The sequence below is a fragment of the Myotis lucifugus genome, unplaced genomic scaffold, assembly GCF_000147115.1.
Source record: "Myotis lucifugus unplaced genomic scaffold, Myoluc2.0 scaffold_115, whole genome shotgun sequence".
Classification (NCBI taxonomy): Eukaryota; Metazoa; Chordata; class Mammalia; order Chiroptera; family Vespertilionidae; genus Myotis; species Myotis lucifugus.
Window position 1 is genome coordinate 3,897,316 of NW_005871163.1, and position 16,173 is coordinate 3,913,488.

General features: G+C 44.0%; 1 protein-coding gene across 1 annotated transcript in view; it reads right to left on the reverse strand.

The window, feature by feature from the left end:
* TLN2 (talin 2) overlaps positions 1 to 16,173 on the reverse strand; it is a 336,513-nt gene that overhangs the window by 260,829 nt on the left and 59,511 nt on the right. Inside the window, exon 2 of the mRNA XM_023757837.1 lies at positions 972 to 1,105. The gene's annotated coding sequence lies outside the window, so the exon portion shown is untranslated. The remainder of the gene's footprint in view (positions 1 to 971; positions 1,106 to 16,173) is intronic.

Sequence of the window (16,173 nt, forward strand, 5' to 3'; positions counted from 1 at the left end):
CCACCAGCCCCCTTAGCCCTCTATGCCCCACCAGGAATTACCCATTTACACATGTTTTCTCAGAACACGAAACATACCTGGTCTAATAGAACACGTGCCATGCTACATCTTATTTATTTCTTTACCACATTGGCAACAGCCACACCAGACAAACCATGAACATGTATGCCTGAGAGTTACATGGGCTACCTCACTTTTCCTCACACTAACTTTAGGAGGTAACTACTGTCTTTATCCTCATTTCACAGATGCAGACATTGAGGCTTAAAGAGGTAAAGTCACACATTTAGTTCTCACAGCCAATGAAAAGCAGGGACGTCTGCCTCCTAAACCCAGGCCTTGACAATGCTATGGCGCAGCCAAAAGCCAGTTTCTGTCCATCCTCCGCAGCGGACTGTGCTGCTCTCTGAAAGCTGGCCAGCGCTGGCGCACACGCAGACGTCCCAGTCCTTGCAGGTCTGGAGCACAGGAGAATGGCACTCGTGTGGACTGCATGGATTCACTGTGAGAAGTAACCCTAGACCCACACAGTTGGGAGTGTAAAGGGTCTGCCCAGCAAAGCCAGGGTCATCAAAATAGGTTCGAGTTCGCTCCGTTTGACACATGGCTATGTGAGGAATTTAAGGGTGCAACAGTTGCCAGAGTGCCCCTCAAGCTTTCCAGCAGCACTTAATTATGAAGTGGTATGTTAATTGTTGCTCTTAAATACCCATTAGCATAGATCCCCTAAAACCCTCTACTGGGCAATAATGTCTTAAATGTGTGTCACAGATCACTTTCCAAAAGCTCTTTCAAGCATATCATCTGTCACTCTAGTGCAATTTAGTAGGTATATGCTTTAATATTTTCAAATTTTCCCTAAATTGCTCTAAGCTAGGTGACTTTCCATTATTCCAAACAAATGAAATGTTGTACTGTACTAAAAGAACACTGTAAAGCTTCTCAAAACGACATTTAGGAACTTTACTCACCCCTGGCAATCAAGAGCAGCCCCGTGGAGAGAAAGTTTGTGCCCCGAGTGTTAGCTGGGGCCGTCAGGCAGCGGGCGGACTGTCGTGTTTTCACACTTATTAACAGCTTGTCTGGGATTGCTGCCGGTGAATCTCTAGCAAGGAGACACACACATTAGCAGCTCCTACACGCACCTCTCCTCCTTGGAGCTAATTGCACGGGCGACAAGGGGATATTTATAAGCATTTCTGAGAACACGCGCGTCAGTGGGGGGAATGCAGCATCGGACATAGCATAGATAATTAATGTGCTCAGGAAAAACACAAAAGTGTGGCTCGTAGGAAAATCTACAAGGTATAGAATGTGGGAGGAGACTGAGGTTAGCCCCGTCTTCTGCCCTGGCCGCGGAGCTTTCGCAGCCAGGCCCAAAACCTTGAGCTGCAGATTGAAAGCAGCACGGCTGCCACCGCGGGAAAGGCCGACACTGACCCGCCCGCGGCGATTCCGAGGGCCCTTCCTGCGACCTATCAGAACAGCCGCCCAACCCCACAAGGAAACCAGAAACCAGGGCAGCCTGACTCCTGACAGCATATGACTTTTATCAAATCCGCAGGAGACTGTCTTATCCGGGAAAAAGCCCGCCAGACAAGGTCTCGGTCTGAGTCACCATCTCACCTCCTCCAATGCACGTGGCTAGCGCCTGAGCTTCTGAGGCTCCAGTCCTCATCTGTAAAATAGGACATGTGCCCCCACTGAGGACGTGCACACTTATTTCAAAAAGGCGAAATTAAAACGCTCCTTATGGACTAATTTATTGGCTCAGCGAGCTGGAACTGCACACCTGGCCCTGGGGAATACAGAAAGGAGTAAGGCCAGGCCTCTGCCCGAGGAGGAGACCCACAAACAAATGGCTGCAATAAAATGCGATGCACACGAAGGGTGAAGGGGGGAGGGGAATGCCATCCCAAATGCCCTGGGTGACACTGGTGGGGAAACCCAGAAGGCTTCCAAAGGAAACCAGGTAGAGCTGAGCCAGGGCCTGCCCACCCATGGGGAGGGTGTGGAGCACCCACCCACTGTGCCTAACATGGGAGAAGGGCATCTTGTACGAGAAGCAGTGTGGATGGCGTTCTAACAGAATGGGAGCATTTCAGGAAGGCTAGAAGGGACAGGTGCAGGGGAACAGAGGGGGTGCCGTCAGGGAGGCACCGTCACCTGTGTTATCTCATCCTCACTATCTGCTGGAACATAACAAGTCCCCAGTGAACAGTGAGGGCCACAGCCCACAAGCACCAGGAGTCATCTCCTCGCCGCACATGTATTGCTCTCCTGGCATTCTGAAGTTAAACAACAGATATGGCAGCAAGAGACATGGGGAAAAAAATAAAAAAGCTCAAAATGATTGTAAAATGTTTAATAGACAAAGCTGTAATAAACATTTATCTGATATGGGGCATAAAGAGAAAAATAAAATCAGAACATATAGTTTGTTTAAGAGAATTTCTCGGCCCTAGCTGGATTGGCTCAGTGGATAGAGCGCCAGCCTGTGGACTGAAGGGTCCCAGGTTCGATTCTGATCAAGAGCACATGCCCGGGGTTGCAGGCTTCATCCCCAGTAGGGGGCATGCAGGAGGCAGCCAATCAATGATTCTCTCATCATTGATGTTTCTATCTCTCTCTCCCTTCCCTTTCTCTCTGAAATATATATATATTTCATATATATATTCATATATATATATTTCATATATATATTTCATATATATTTCATATATATATTTCATATATATATATATATATATATATATATATATGGAGTGGAAGTTGCTCTTCATTAAAAAAAAAAAGAAAGAAAGAAAAGACAATTTCTTCAGATCATTGAGGTGTACCTAGTATGTGCCAGGTACTGGGAATTTGAAGATCAATGAGACAGCCTTTAGCCTCAAGGAGCTTGTAAATGAAAACAAAACAAACAAAACAAAAAAAGCATAGCCATCATTTAACAGTGGATGGTAAGAGCTAACAGAGGTGATGATACAGTGGACGAGGTGAACACAGGGTCTCTGTGGCATCTAACAGACACTGGGGACAAGGCAGGAGAGAGGACTTGGGGGAGCTGTCTCAAGGGAAGAGATGCTTAAAGACTGAAAAGAAAGGAGAGAAAAGGGGAAAGATGTGAGGAGGGATGCAGCAGGAGGGAGCAATAGCACAGAATTCCTGAGAGGGGCAGGAACCTGGCACAGGGGAGAAAGCCCTAAGGGCTCGGAAAGACCCAACCAGGGGGGAAGGGGGGTCAGGAATATTGGTGATCAGAAGACTGAGGACAGCAACAGGCCACCAGGCATGGTCACTCAGAATGATGCCCCTCTTGTCTGAGGAGAGACTTTTTATCTAAGCATCTTCCTCTCCTCCATATAAAGTGCCTCCCTCATTAGTGCTTGGAAATGTTGGCCATTGTTACTGGAACGTCAGAACCCAGCAGGCACTTTCCGCTGACTAATGCAGGCAAGAGTAGAGAATTTAGCCACAGGACTCCCTAGCGAACTTTAATGTAAGGTAAACTCACCTGTAAAATGGTCCCCTGGCAGAGACCCTAATTATTCGGAAAAGGCTCTCAGCTCCTCTGGTGCAAGCATTTAAGCGTTGAGGAGAGAGCTGCAGGAAATGCAGACACACCCCTGAGGAGGGGCCTCCGTGGGGTGTGTTACATTCCTTGGAGAACAGGGCCCCTGCTATAATTTGTGTAATCAGCCCAGAGATTGGACTGCAGAACTCTGCTTCCCATTTATTACAATATCACACTCCTGCCCAGGAAACCCCACCCAGGCTTTTGTTTGGAATTCTCTTCCTTGATTAGGTGTAAGCTCTATTATTCCCACCGCTCAGGAATAACACTCGGGTCTGATGAAGCTGAAAAGCACAGCACAGTCAGAACCGACTTCCGAGAATGAGGCTACCCAGTTCTTTTCTCCTCTCTCATTTTAGAAAGCTTTCTTTGTCATTTCCTACTCTGCAGACGAAGAGCGAGAAGCCGGGACATCTTGTACAAATGGAAAGGCAAATCATTTCTGCTCTCTGGTAGGGCCATGCAAGCTGGGGAAACACTGCCCGGGCTGTGCACACAGCCCCTCCCATCTCCTGGCTGAGGCTGGGCACTGGGTTGGCGGGAAGGGGTGAGGGAGGCCTCAGAGCCCTATCTCCCTCCCTAAATCTTTCTAACTGCTACTCTTGGCTGAGCTGCTCCTCACTCTCTGCCTCCTGGCAGGAAAGGCGGTGCAGGGCTCAGATGCTATCTGGCTGCTTTCATTAATGCAATTCAGCTTGAATCCAAACCCAAACAAGAGCTGAGGAGCAGGGCAGAGTTCATCACCCAGAGGGATGGAGGACTCGCACTCCAGAATGACAACCGGAGACAGACTACAGGGAAATATCAAACAGTGAGATTAGCATTAGGAGAAAGGATGAGCCACTTCATTATGTAGCTAATACTCGAGGCAATTGAAGAGACGTGTTTCATGGTCTGTCCAGCTTGAAGAGCAGCCTCGGGTATTGTGGGACCTGCCTCACTCTTCACCTCCACCCCAGTTACCTGAGCAGAAGTGGTGCTTATACCTTGAGGCTGAGTAGCCAACCCACTGTCAGGCCAGGGCTCTAGTGCCTCGCTGGCCTGTTTTGGGCAATGGGATCCTCCCCAGTAACTGAGCCATTCCATTTGATGAAACTCTAGCTGGGAGGTTGAAAATTAGGAGGTCAGAAAGACTAAGGCTAGGGCAGCCACAGAGGCTATAGCAAACTGGTAAGTAATCATGACTGTACAATCATCTGCATAACAAGAAGATAAAGGACACCCCAGGCAGGAACCAGGGACCCAGGCACCCAGGAGAGCTCCTTGAGTATCTCTGTCCAGTCCCCGTGAGCCCTGGGGCCCCTCATTTCCCATCCTGCGATATCCCAAAGACACACAGAAACCTTCCCCATTTCCCACACTGGTGTGAATGGGTTCCCATCACAATCAAAGGCCCTTGCTGAAAATAAGCACCCACTATATGTCAGGGCTGTGACAACAGTACTATGTCAGAGCGGGTGTGGCCGAAGAAACGGGACACTGGATAATCACAGAATAGGACAGCATGGCTGCAAGAAAGTGCTGGTGCTGTAATACATAGGATCTGGCAAATAACGGAGATCACAGCACACTACAGGTCAGATTTGCCCCAGCGAGCTTCTCAGAGAAAGGGCCCCAATTCGTCCATGAAGCTTAGGAAGGGTGTGGCTGAACACTGAGGACAACGTTGATAATCCTTCTGTGAAATCAGGTTTCATTACCACAACTCCTCTGGGCTCAGGCCATATCTGCTGGCCTTAGATACACAGACTATATAGCCCACGCAGAACTGGGAGAGGTCTGCTGGCAAGCCCTCCCACCTCAACTTTTGGTGATCCTAGTAAAATACAGCAATCCCCAGAGGCGGCGACTCGGAGCTTTCTTAATAACCTGCCTGCCTGCTCCAAGGCCAGAGGGAAGCCAGGCTGCTGGAGAATTCACCCTCTGGACCTCTAGCCTGCCTTCTTGTTCACATCACCAGTGGATGGGGCAAGGCGTGCTCACTCATGGAGGCCCGAGTGCAATGAGGAGCTCTGGCCGTTCTGAACTTGTGGGATACGTGTTCAGGAATGAGGGTAGGAGAGATGGAAAACAGAATGAAGAAGACACAAGCAGGTCCTTCAGAAGCTTAGCGTTTTTCAGAGGAAATAGGACATGTACACAAGTGACCCAATCACACTCACACACACCCTAACCCAGTCAGCAAACTCATTAGTCAACAGAGCCAAATATCAACAGTACAACGATTGAAATTTCTTTTGAGAGCCAAATTTTTTAAACTTAAACTATATAGGTAGGTACATTGTTATTAACTTAATTAGGGTACTCCTAAGCTGGCCTTTGCTAAAAACGTCCTCAATCTGATTGAGGTACGTTTGCTGAGGTCGATCCCTTCCAACTCTCCCATCCACACTCGTCTTATATACTTGTTTCAGATAGACGAGTGTGGATGGGAGAGTTGGAAGGGGTCGACCTCAGCGAACGTACCTCAAAACAATGTATCTCCCCCGCACTGCGTATCCCATCACCCGACCGACCGACACCCCCCACTTCTTCTAATGCCACTTCTTCAAAATAGACTCGCCCAGGCCGAAAACCGACTTCTGCGCATGGGCCACGACGTTTCAATCGCACTGTACCTGCGCACCTGCACGTGGTATTTTGTGGAAGAGCCACACTCAAGGGGCCAAAGAGCTGCATGTGGCTCGCGAGCCGCGGTTTGCAGACCACTGCCCTAATACGCTATAAGGTCTACGTAAAATGGATGAAGAAATCATTTCTCAATCCTATATGCAAGGAGATTTTCCTTGAGAAATGCAATTAAGTTAGAATGTGAAAGGGTCATAATTATACAGGCAAGATGAATGCTACTGTACAAACCTGATTTAAATTAGTAAAATGAATTACCATGATGGCCTTTCAAACTTTTTAGCAGCAAAGTGTTGTCTTCAAATGTAAGTTTACTCAGAAGCCCTAACAGCAGAGTTGGTCTTGTTGAAATGCGGGAGCGAGACGTGGAGACCCTAAGGGGCCTCCACAAAACACACAGGGCTCCAGGAAACAGTGCTGGGAAAACCTTTCCTTTAAAGGTATTAGGGCTTATTATGGCTCTTGGGCTCACTTGGTCATTTGAAATTTACCTAATGAAAGTGTTCCCAGGTAGAATGTACTAAAAGGGAAGGATGATAGTTTACAAGGTAAGTGCTGAAGGTCTACACTACCAATTATTCTCCGGGCACACTTAGATGTGCTTCCGTCTGCCTCCAGAAAACATAACTTCCAGGCCCCCAAGACTCTACCCCAGCCTAGGTCACTGCCACTGGCCAGACCCCTCTATTCCGCCAATGCTCTCCTTCAAAAAATCAGACACAAGTTCATGTACATCAGCCTCACCCACAGTGTGAGCAGAGGCCCTGTGGTCTAGAAAGTCCTCGGATGTTTCAACAGGCTCCTACACATGGTGACCTCTTTAGAGGGGAACTGAGTAGAAGACCCTTCATGAGTCAGGAACACTTTTCTGTGTGTGTGTGTGTGTGTGTGTGTGTGTGTTCCTGTCCCACATCATTGGCAAGTCCTCTGGGAAATAACTAGTGACTTAACCTTCTTCCCTGATTGTAGTGGATGTGATACTTTCTTATAAATAACAAATACTTTCTAATAAAGAAAAGTAAATCAGAAATACATAGAAATGAGCAAACAAATTGTGAATTCCAGGCAATGTCCCAAGAAGATGACAAGGATGCCTGCTAAACTACTCAACATTTTACTTTACCCTCTATTTTAAAAAAAGAAAGAGAAAAAGAAAAAGAAGAAAGATAATCATATAAACAGAACCACTTTCAAATGGAGTCGGAACTACCATCCCAGAGGAAGTGCCTTGCGCCTTGCAAGTCTTATGCCCGAAACCTCTGGAATGTTAAAACAGAACAACTTAACCTTCAGACTGGGCCTAAAGCAACAATATGTCCCAATGAACTGTTTGCAAAGATAAGAAAGTAGACACTGTGACAAAAAAACTGAAAATTGAAACATTCTTTAGAATTAACATCACTACGTTGGCTAATCTGCACCTATAGAAATGCTTCCCTTCCTCTCCCTGAGTTGTTCCCCTTCCCTTTCTCATGAATGCCCCTTGCCTTCCTCTCCTAAATGAGACAGTGTTTGGGTTTCTGCCTGAATTGGTGCTTCCCAAATAAAGAGCTATTCTTCTTTATCTCAAATAAATGCTTGTATCCTCTTCGAGAGAAAGAGAGAGGAAGGGAGAGAGATTGCATTTGTTAAAAAGCTGTCCCAAGCTTTGTAAAACCTTCATATTTGCAAATGATATGCCTGTATGCCTTGAATCTAGTGGCTTATCGATGGTCAGAAACAATAACCATTTAGAAAATGTCATTTAGGCCCAGCCAGTGTAGCTCAGTGGTTGAGCGTCAACCCATGAAACAAGTGGTCCCTGGTTCAACTCCCAGTCAGGGCACATGCCTGGGTTGCGGGCCCAGTGAGGGGCATGTAGGAGGCAGCAGATCGATGTCTGTCATTGATGTTTCTACCTCTCTATCCCTCTCCCTTCTCTCTGAAATCAACATATTTATCTATTTTTACAAAGAAGTTATTTTAATGACTTAAATCTTCTATATTTGATAAACGGATATTATTTACAAAGAGTTTTTTGAGGGGGGAACACAACTTGATCTACTACATTTTTAAAAATAATTCTTTATTGTTGAAAGTATTACGTGTGTTGCCTTTTTTTCTACTAACCACCTCTAGCCAACCCCCGCCCCGCCCCGCCCCAGGCCTTCACCACCCTATTGTCTGGTTCCATGGGCTATGCATACATGCAAACAAGTTCTTTGGTTGATTACCTTCCACCCGCCCACCTTCTCCTGCCTTCCCTCTGAGATTCTGAGTTCTGTTCCATGCTTCCATGTCTCTGGATCTACTTCATTCATCAGTTTGTTCCTTAGATTCCACATATGAGTGATGATCTACTACTTTTTACTCTAAAGCTTTCAATAATGATTAAGTCTTTCATAACAAGTCAGTGTGCAAATACTGTTAATGATATATTAGTACAAAAAAAGGTTAATATATAAATATATACTTTTTGTTTAGTAAAAAAGGTTAATATAAAATTCTAAGTTCTTTCATAAATATTCACAAATTAAAAATTTGTAGAGTAAAAAAGAGTTTGCTTGCTATTTTTTAGGAATAAAAGAGGAATGTGAACAACTATCTAAAATATTTTCCTTTAAACATTCTCCTTACTGCCTCTCCCACAGATGTTCTGAAAGAGAAACTATGCAGTTCTGAGGGTGTGCCTCCAGGTTTTTGATGATTATCTGAATGCCTAGACTGATAAACAAACTTAATCCCGAGAGTAAACTAAGAATCTCAGAAGAGACCTCATCATTCCTAACCTATGGGAAGGGTGTTGTTCTTTTTTTCTTTTTAAATTAGATAGAATTTATAAAATTTTAAAAGTTTGTGATTTTTTTCATAGCAAATGCACCATAAAAGAATTTTTAAAAATCCACATCTCTGCCAAATCATTAAATTTTCTCCACGTCTACAAGGAGACCTACTGGAGTCTTGCTAGTGTGCTGAATTTGGGATGGAGGTGCAAATGTACCATGGAAATTCCACTCCTTACTGGAAAATGGAGTCCTGTGTCCTCGGCAACCTCCCGGGCCTGTCTCACTGTTAGGTGAAGAAACTCGCACTGCCTTAGAGGCATCATGGGTGTCTTCATGATCTTTCCAGAAAACAGTCCTTTCTGGCCTTAGTAAAGTCAGACTTTGTATTTTATCTTTTTCTCACTAGTAAGTAGGTAATGCTAAACCTGTACAATTTCTCTATTCCACCATTCTAGAAATAGCATCTTATGTGTTACTTATTTCAAAGGTCTGCAATCCTCCTGATCTTTTGAAATCAGTCAAAGCTCTTAATGTTTTAGTCTTCTTTCCCAGCAGCATTTTTATTGTGTGTCTCTACATCATCCTAAGTGAAAACTGCAGCTTTCTGACATAAATAGGGCTTAACATGCAATCAAAATTCCCGATCTAGTATCAACAGCTGGTACAAGGAGGTCTCATTTCCTCAACCTAGATGAAGGGAATTTTCATCTACAGGATTTCGAGTTCCTCCGAGTAGTCCCTGTGTGCATAAAACACAAGTGAGCATCAGCTGTCCTCACAGGTCCTCATCTCTCCAGCCCTGGTGAGGGGAGGGGTTAGAGAATCACTGTGACATGGAAGTGTCCTTCACATTGTAATCATTCCACCAACATCTGTTGTACTAGTTTATATTAAGCATCTTGACTGATTCTGGATAATGTTTACCCATTTGCATCCAATGTTTAATTCCTTTTTTATCAGGAAATTGAATTACTTGAAATCCTCTGTCAAGCCTCCTGAGAGAAAAGAATAAAATTGCAAGGCTGAATTTGTGCTGTGCTCTGTAGCTTAGGCTACTGGGAAAAAATAAATAAATAAAAATAAAATTAGATTAAAAGATACTTATCAAAAGCTAATCACTTAGCACAAAAATTAAACAATAGCTATTAAACAGAAGCATCATTTATGCAATTTTTCCTGACAACTTAGGTATTTTATAAATGATGATGAAGCAGTCTCCACCTAAATTATATGAGGTAACATCAAGCATAATGCAAAGGGCATATAGTAGGCAAATGTTCAGTCCCTTCCATATTAAACATGGATATAAAATGCATTAATTTTATGTGCATTTTCTTAAAAGGCTTAAAATGAGACATACCAAATTCTTAACACTCTTGAGGAAGAAGTGAGAAAGGTGAGAGACTTTTACATTATACTTTTTAAATACCTGTATAATTTGAATTTCTGTAATGCATATCATTTTGTCATTTTAAAACTATGAAAAATGCAAAATAATGTTGGCAAATGTGCACTGAAAATGGTATTCTTGCAAGTTTCTTTTGATACTATAAATTGATACAACCTTTTTTCACAAGATATGTAAAAGCTTGAAAAATATTTATATCAATTGACTTGCAATTCATTTTATACATTCTCCAGAATGTAGCTATGTTTGTTTGTTTTTTATAAAAAAGCAATCTAGCTTAATACATATAGCACATTGGATCTTTCAAATGTAATCTTCTGAAATGTAGGCTAGAAAAATAGAGTTGATTCTTGTTATTTGCAGTAGTTATATTCTATAAAGTCACCACAGACACTAAATTAGTGAATACCAAATATTGCTCTAAGGCAGTGGTTCTCAACCTTGGCTGCACATTAGAATCACCTGGGAATCTTTTTTAAATCCTGATTTCTGGGCCTCATCCTCCGGAAATTCTGTTTCTTTGTTACTAATGTTGTGGCCCCACCCCATAACAAAGAAACAGAATTTCTGGAGGATGAGGCCCAGAAATCAGGATTTTAAAAAGATTCCCAGGTGATTCTAATGTGCAGCCAAGGTTGAGAACCACTGTTGTAGAGTAACTCCAAGGTTACTCAAGAACATGCCAAAATCACTGTGCTAACATAACAAGAATAAATAATTCCCAGCTGGAGTCAGACGAGGAAATTAAGAACTGCACTTGGAGTTTGGGACCTGATTATTCCAAGAGACTTTTATTCTGGAAAGATTATTTTAGATCCACTGTGCAAAAATAAGGCTACGATATTCTTTCCTGTTCTAAATATGCTCTGCTGGAGACCATATGCTCTGCTGCAGATGCCTTCAGCTTTCCACAGGGTCCTCCTGTTGATCGCTCAGACCTAGAAACTCTCCCTTCTTCTGCAACCTCGCTGACCATTCTCTCAGCTCCTGCTCCTCCCCTGCCCCAGCCTCCACATGCAGCTCTGCACCCACATGCTCACTCTAGGCCAGAACTCATTAGACCACCATGATCAGAACCACCCAAGGAGCTGAAGATTAAAATGTGATTCACAGATCCCCTTTCCTGACCTACTGATTGGAATCTCAGACAGAAGGCTTGGGAATCTGCATTTCCATTCCACCTCCTAGTTATTTAAAAACTGTAGCCCCAGTCACAGAATAACAGCTGTATTCTGCTCATATGTTATAGGAAATGTAATTTGTTCACACCTTCAGTTGAGAGAAATGCCTCTTTTCTAAACTTCCATAATATGCTACATATGATATCCATCACACAAAACCAGAACTGCAGATTTATTTGCTTCCCAACCATAGTTTTCAAGGGTAGGGACCATGTACATACTGAGGTTCACCCCCAGAGGCCAACACAGTTTCTGGCACATAGTAGGTACTAATCTGTTGAATAAGTGGACGGACAGATGGATGGATGAATGGCCTCTGAATGACACTATTGAAGTTCAGTAATTATATCTAATTTTTAAATAAATGTTAATGTAAACAAATAGAAGACCCAGTTGAATAACCTCCAACACAGAAATCTTAATTGAGTGGAGTATAGCTTTCAGGGAGCTCCACAGGAAAAGAAACGAGGCAGTCCTCCAGAGCTATTCAAGTTTGGCACTCGGGTCTCAAAAAAGATCAGCCAATTGACTGAACATGTGCAGTCCTAGGAAGGAGCAAAAACAGAGGATGAGGATGAGAAGGAAAACTGGTAAACAATTTTCCGGGAAGAGCAGATTATGGTTAGGGCCAAGGTTAAACGTTCTCAATTTCAATGGCCAAAACAAATACTGTAATCACCCCCAAGTGTATTGCCTTTAGGATAAAGTCTAGAATTCCCTGAGCTCATTTACCCTAGGATTCAAAGCTGCACATAATTCAAAGCTAAAGTGGACATTTTTCCCCTCGTTTACCCATCTTCTAGCCTCCTATTATTCCTTTCCACCTTTTCGATTTTCCTTTGAAAAATCAATATATAGCAGCCACAGAGTTTGGGTAGTGTTAACCCCTAACTAAGCTCCAGAGGTTGACCCTTACTGGCATAAGCCAGTCGGCACAATCTCTCCATTCTGACTAACTGGGGATGAGCAGAAACAAAGGCCTAAGCACATGGCATTGCCCTGTCTGCATGAGGGTTAAGACTGGCTCAGCTCAGGTCTTTTGTTTGATGGTTATAAATGTGAACAGAGAAGCAGGTAGCTTTGCTTGCTGCTGGCAGTCATCTTGTGAATATGAGAAAATCTAGAGAGAAAAACATCCCCTAGACAACCATGTCTGCAACTGGAAAAGTGGGTCTTTTTCCTGTTATTGAGCCAATATGTTATCCTTATCATTTAAGCTACTTTGGGTTTTCAACTACCCAAATCATTAGGATACCTGCCCATTCATTCCTTTCAAGTTGATCCTTCCCCTTTCTCTTCGGACAAACATAGATCCACTGTTCAAATAGTACGTACACTGTCCCCAGACATACCTCATCCATTCCCACCTCCACACTGTGTGTGTCTTTCCCCTGCCTTCATGCTCTCCCCTTGTTCTCTCTGTTACTCATATCCTGTCTGGTCCGCTAGACTCAGACTGGAGTCCTAATCCCTCTAAGGGCAGACTTCCAGGACCATAGTTTTCTTGCCTCCTCTGAGCTCCGACCATAGATACTAGTTGCCATCTATGTTCCAGCTCATACTGTTAATTATCCTTTCACAAACATATTCTCAAACTGGAATGCAAGCTCTCTATACTTTTGTGACCCCTTGTAAATAACCCCTTGCACAATGTCTTTGTGATGAGCAGAAATCCAATAAATCCTCTTCAGGCAAATTCAAAATGTGATTTAAACCTCCTGATCACTGCCAGTCATACCCTCTTAATTCACATAGCAGTGTAGAGAATAGAAAAGAATTTGAGATACAACATATTCCAACATTACACCATTGGCCATGGTTCTGTCACATTTCACAACCAGATGGGCAGTAACAGCTGGATGAAGATCAGAAATTTATCAGGCTGCCTTCCCGTCTGCAGGTCACTGAAGTCCTTCCAATGAGTATGCAGACTAACTCCAGAGTTCTGAAGAGTAAAGCCCCACACCTTTCAAACATCTGTATGAAATCATCCTGGGGCTAACACCAGAATAGAAAAAATGAAAGCACAGCCAGAACAATAGGCTCCAATCACCTCCAAGCCTTTTATATCCCTTTTCATGCTTGTAGCTCCACATCCCATTAAAGCATGCTGGGAGAACATCTGTAGGATTTAAATGAGGAACGTGAAATAAACAGGTTCAGATTTATTTCCATCGCAGAGATGGTCAGGAGATAATAAGTTGAGGAACGATGTCAGGAGTCAGTACCATTTCCATTGAAGATGACAATTAGAATACAGGAAAGGGGGAAGTGTGTGGGGGGGGGGGGAAGGGAGGGGGACGGAGGGAGTGAATACACAAGCAGAAGAATGTCAATATACCATAGAATAGATTTATCCTGGCCATTCAAGGTCTAACCCTTTTGTATGTGGCATGACAGCTCTGCTATCTGCACAAGGATTTTGATGTCCCAGGAGGGGTCTATATTAGTAGCATTTGCCATGCTTTTCAAGAGGTCATAGAAATGAAAGGGCTATCTGACAAAATTGGCAACACTATGATAAATGATATATAAAGCAGTACCTTACAAATATGTATATACCTATAATGATTGAGAGCTTATCAATAGTTCATCAACCCCTCTTAGGGATTCGTTTTTTTGGACAAATGGCCATCTTCATCCTTTGAATACTGCTTCTTCCTCCTCTTTCTCCTCTGATTAACACTGTCCTCCTTCTGGGTCCTAAATAGGTTCTGAAGAGGCTCAGACTGTTTGCGGGGCTGGCAAGCAAACTGTAATATTGCAGTAAGGGCTTGTCCAATGGAATGTCGCATGCAGTCTTCTCATGGTCCTTGCAGGTCACATCACCATGAGGAATTTCATTCTCCTCCTTGCTCTAATCTGTAGATGCTCTCAAAGCTCAGCTTTGTTGTTAGCCATGTGAGAGAGTTCTCGAAGAACCCCCTGCTCTAATGGACTCTGCCTCGCCCCTGTGTGGCCAGTGACCAACTGGGTTTTGCCGTTTTCATGCACACTGGCCATGGTGCCACGACGGCCTCACCGGGTACGCCATCCTGTCCTTGACTACACAGAAAGAGCAAACCATAGGAAAGTGATGCTGGGAAGACTGTCTCCGGAGAAGCCAGTCCAGACCATTACCTCCTTTTCTGCTTCTCCTTCCAAAAACATCTCAGTAGCTCACAACTGCGGGGCAAGAAATTCAATAACCAAAATTGATATGGCAAAAGCAGAGGGTTGAACCCAAACAGCTGCTGTTCCATCAGGGGAAAAACAATCAATCATCCCCCACACAAACCTCTGTCCATCCTTTGAAATCCATTCCATGAATCCAACACAGAGGCAGATCAGTGCCTCACCTCACCTGTCAGGTCCATCTTAAAGAGGAAGTTCCTAGCAAGGATCTATGCCAATAAAGCAGCGGTTCTCAACCTGTGGGTCTCGACCCCTTTGGCGGTCGAACAACCCTTTCACAGGGGTCGCCTAAGACCATCCTGCATATCAGATATTTACATTAGGATTCATAACAGTAGCAACATTACAGTTATGAAGTAGCAACGAAAATAATTTTATGGTTGGGTCACAACATGAGGAACTATATTTAAAGAGCCAGAAGGTTGAGAACCACTGCAATAAAGCCATGTGGCTTGCAGCTACGCCTCTTTGTCACCAACAGGTCAGAAAAGAGTCCCCCTTCAGAAGTAGCAAGGACTAAAGTACTTACCCACTTCCTCCCCATGCTCTCTGCCAGGCAGGCCAGCCACACCATAGCAGAAATGGCTATGTCCTCTCATCAAATTTCCAGTCTTCCAGAATGTTCAGCTCCACCTAATTTCCTGCATATCTGGCCTGCCTCTACTGTTGCATAGAACCAGAAGTGGGAAGAATCCAAAGGCCGGGATTCAGAGCTTCTCCCCCAATGCTCTTTCCAAAGCACGGCGAAAGAACTGCCAGATCGGTCTAGGACACAAACACCCTCAGCTTTGAGTTGACATTCTGGGTATCCAAAAAATATTTATTGAATGCCCAATCAGAATAAGGCACTGCCAATACAGCCTAGCCAGGTTAGGCTTGCACAGGCCTCCGGGATGATTAAGTTTCGCCAGTGCACACAGAGCAATATGGATTTCAGGCCTCTGTCCAGGAACAGGGAAAATTGTTCCTTATTGATTTACTTGAGCATAAAAGGGATGTGCAAATTTCCAAAGATCTGCAACTCTGCTATGCCTGGAACTCTGCCAGAAAACTCAGGAAAGCACACACACACACACACACACACACACACACACACACACACACACACACACACACACACGACTAAGACACACAATGCAGATGCAGGATTGCCTCACTGGAAATGTTTCCTACCCTGTTAACCTACCCTTCCCCGACCCTTTCGCTCTATCCTTCTGTTGTCTTCCATAGAAGAATGTGGACTCTCCCCTCTCCCTGTACCTTATTATTGCAACAAGCAATTTATAGAAGGAGCAAAGAAATGTACTATTCTCCACCTCCCCCCTCAACTTTCCTATACACATCAGTCAGTTTAAAAACAACCTTTAACACGCATAGTGAACTGCTCCCAGAATCTCCACTGACTTAGCACTAGTCCAGAGCTATTAATGCAATGACTGCGTA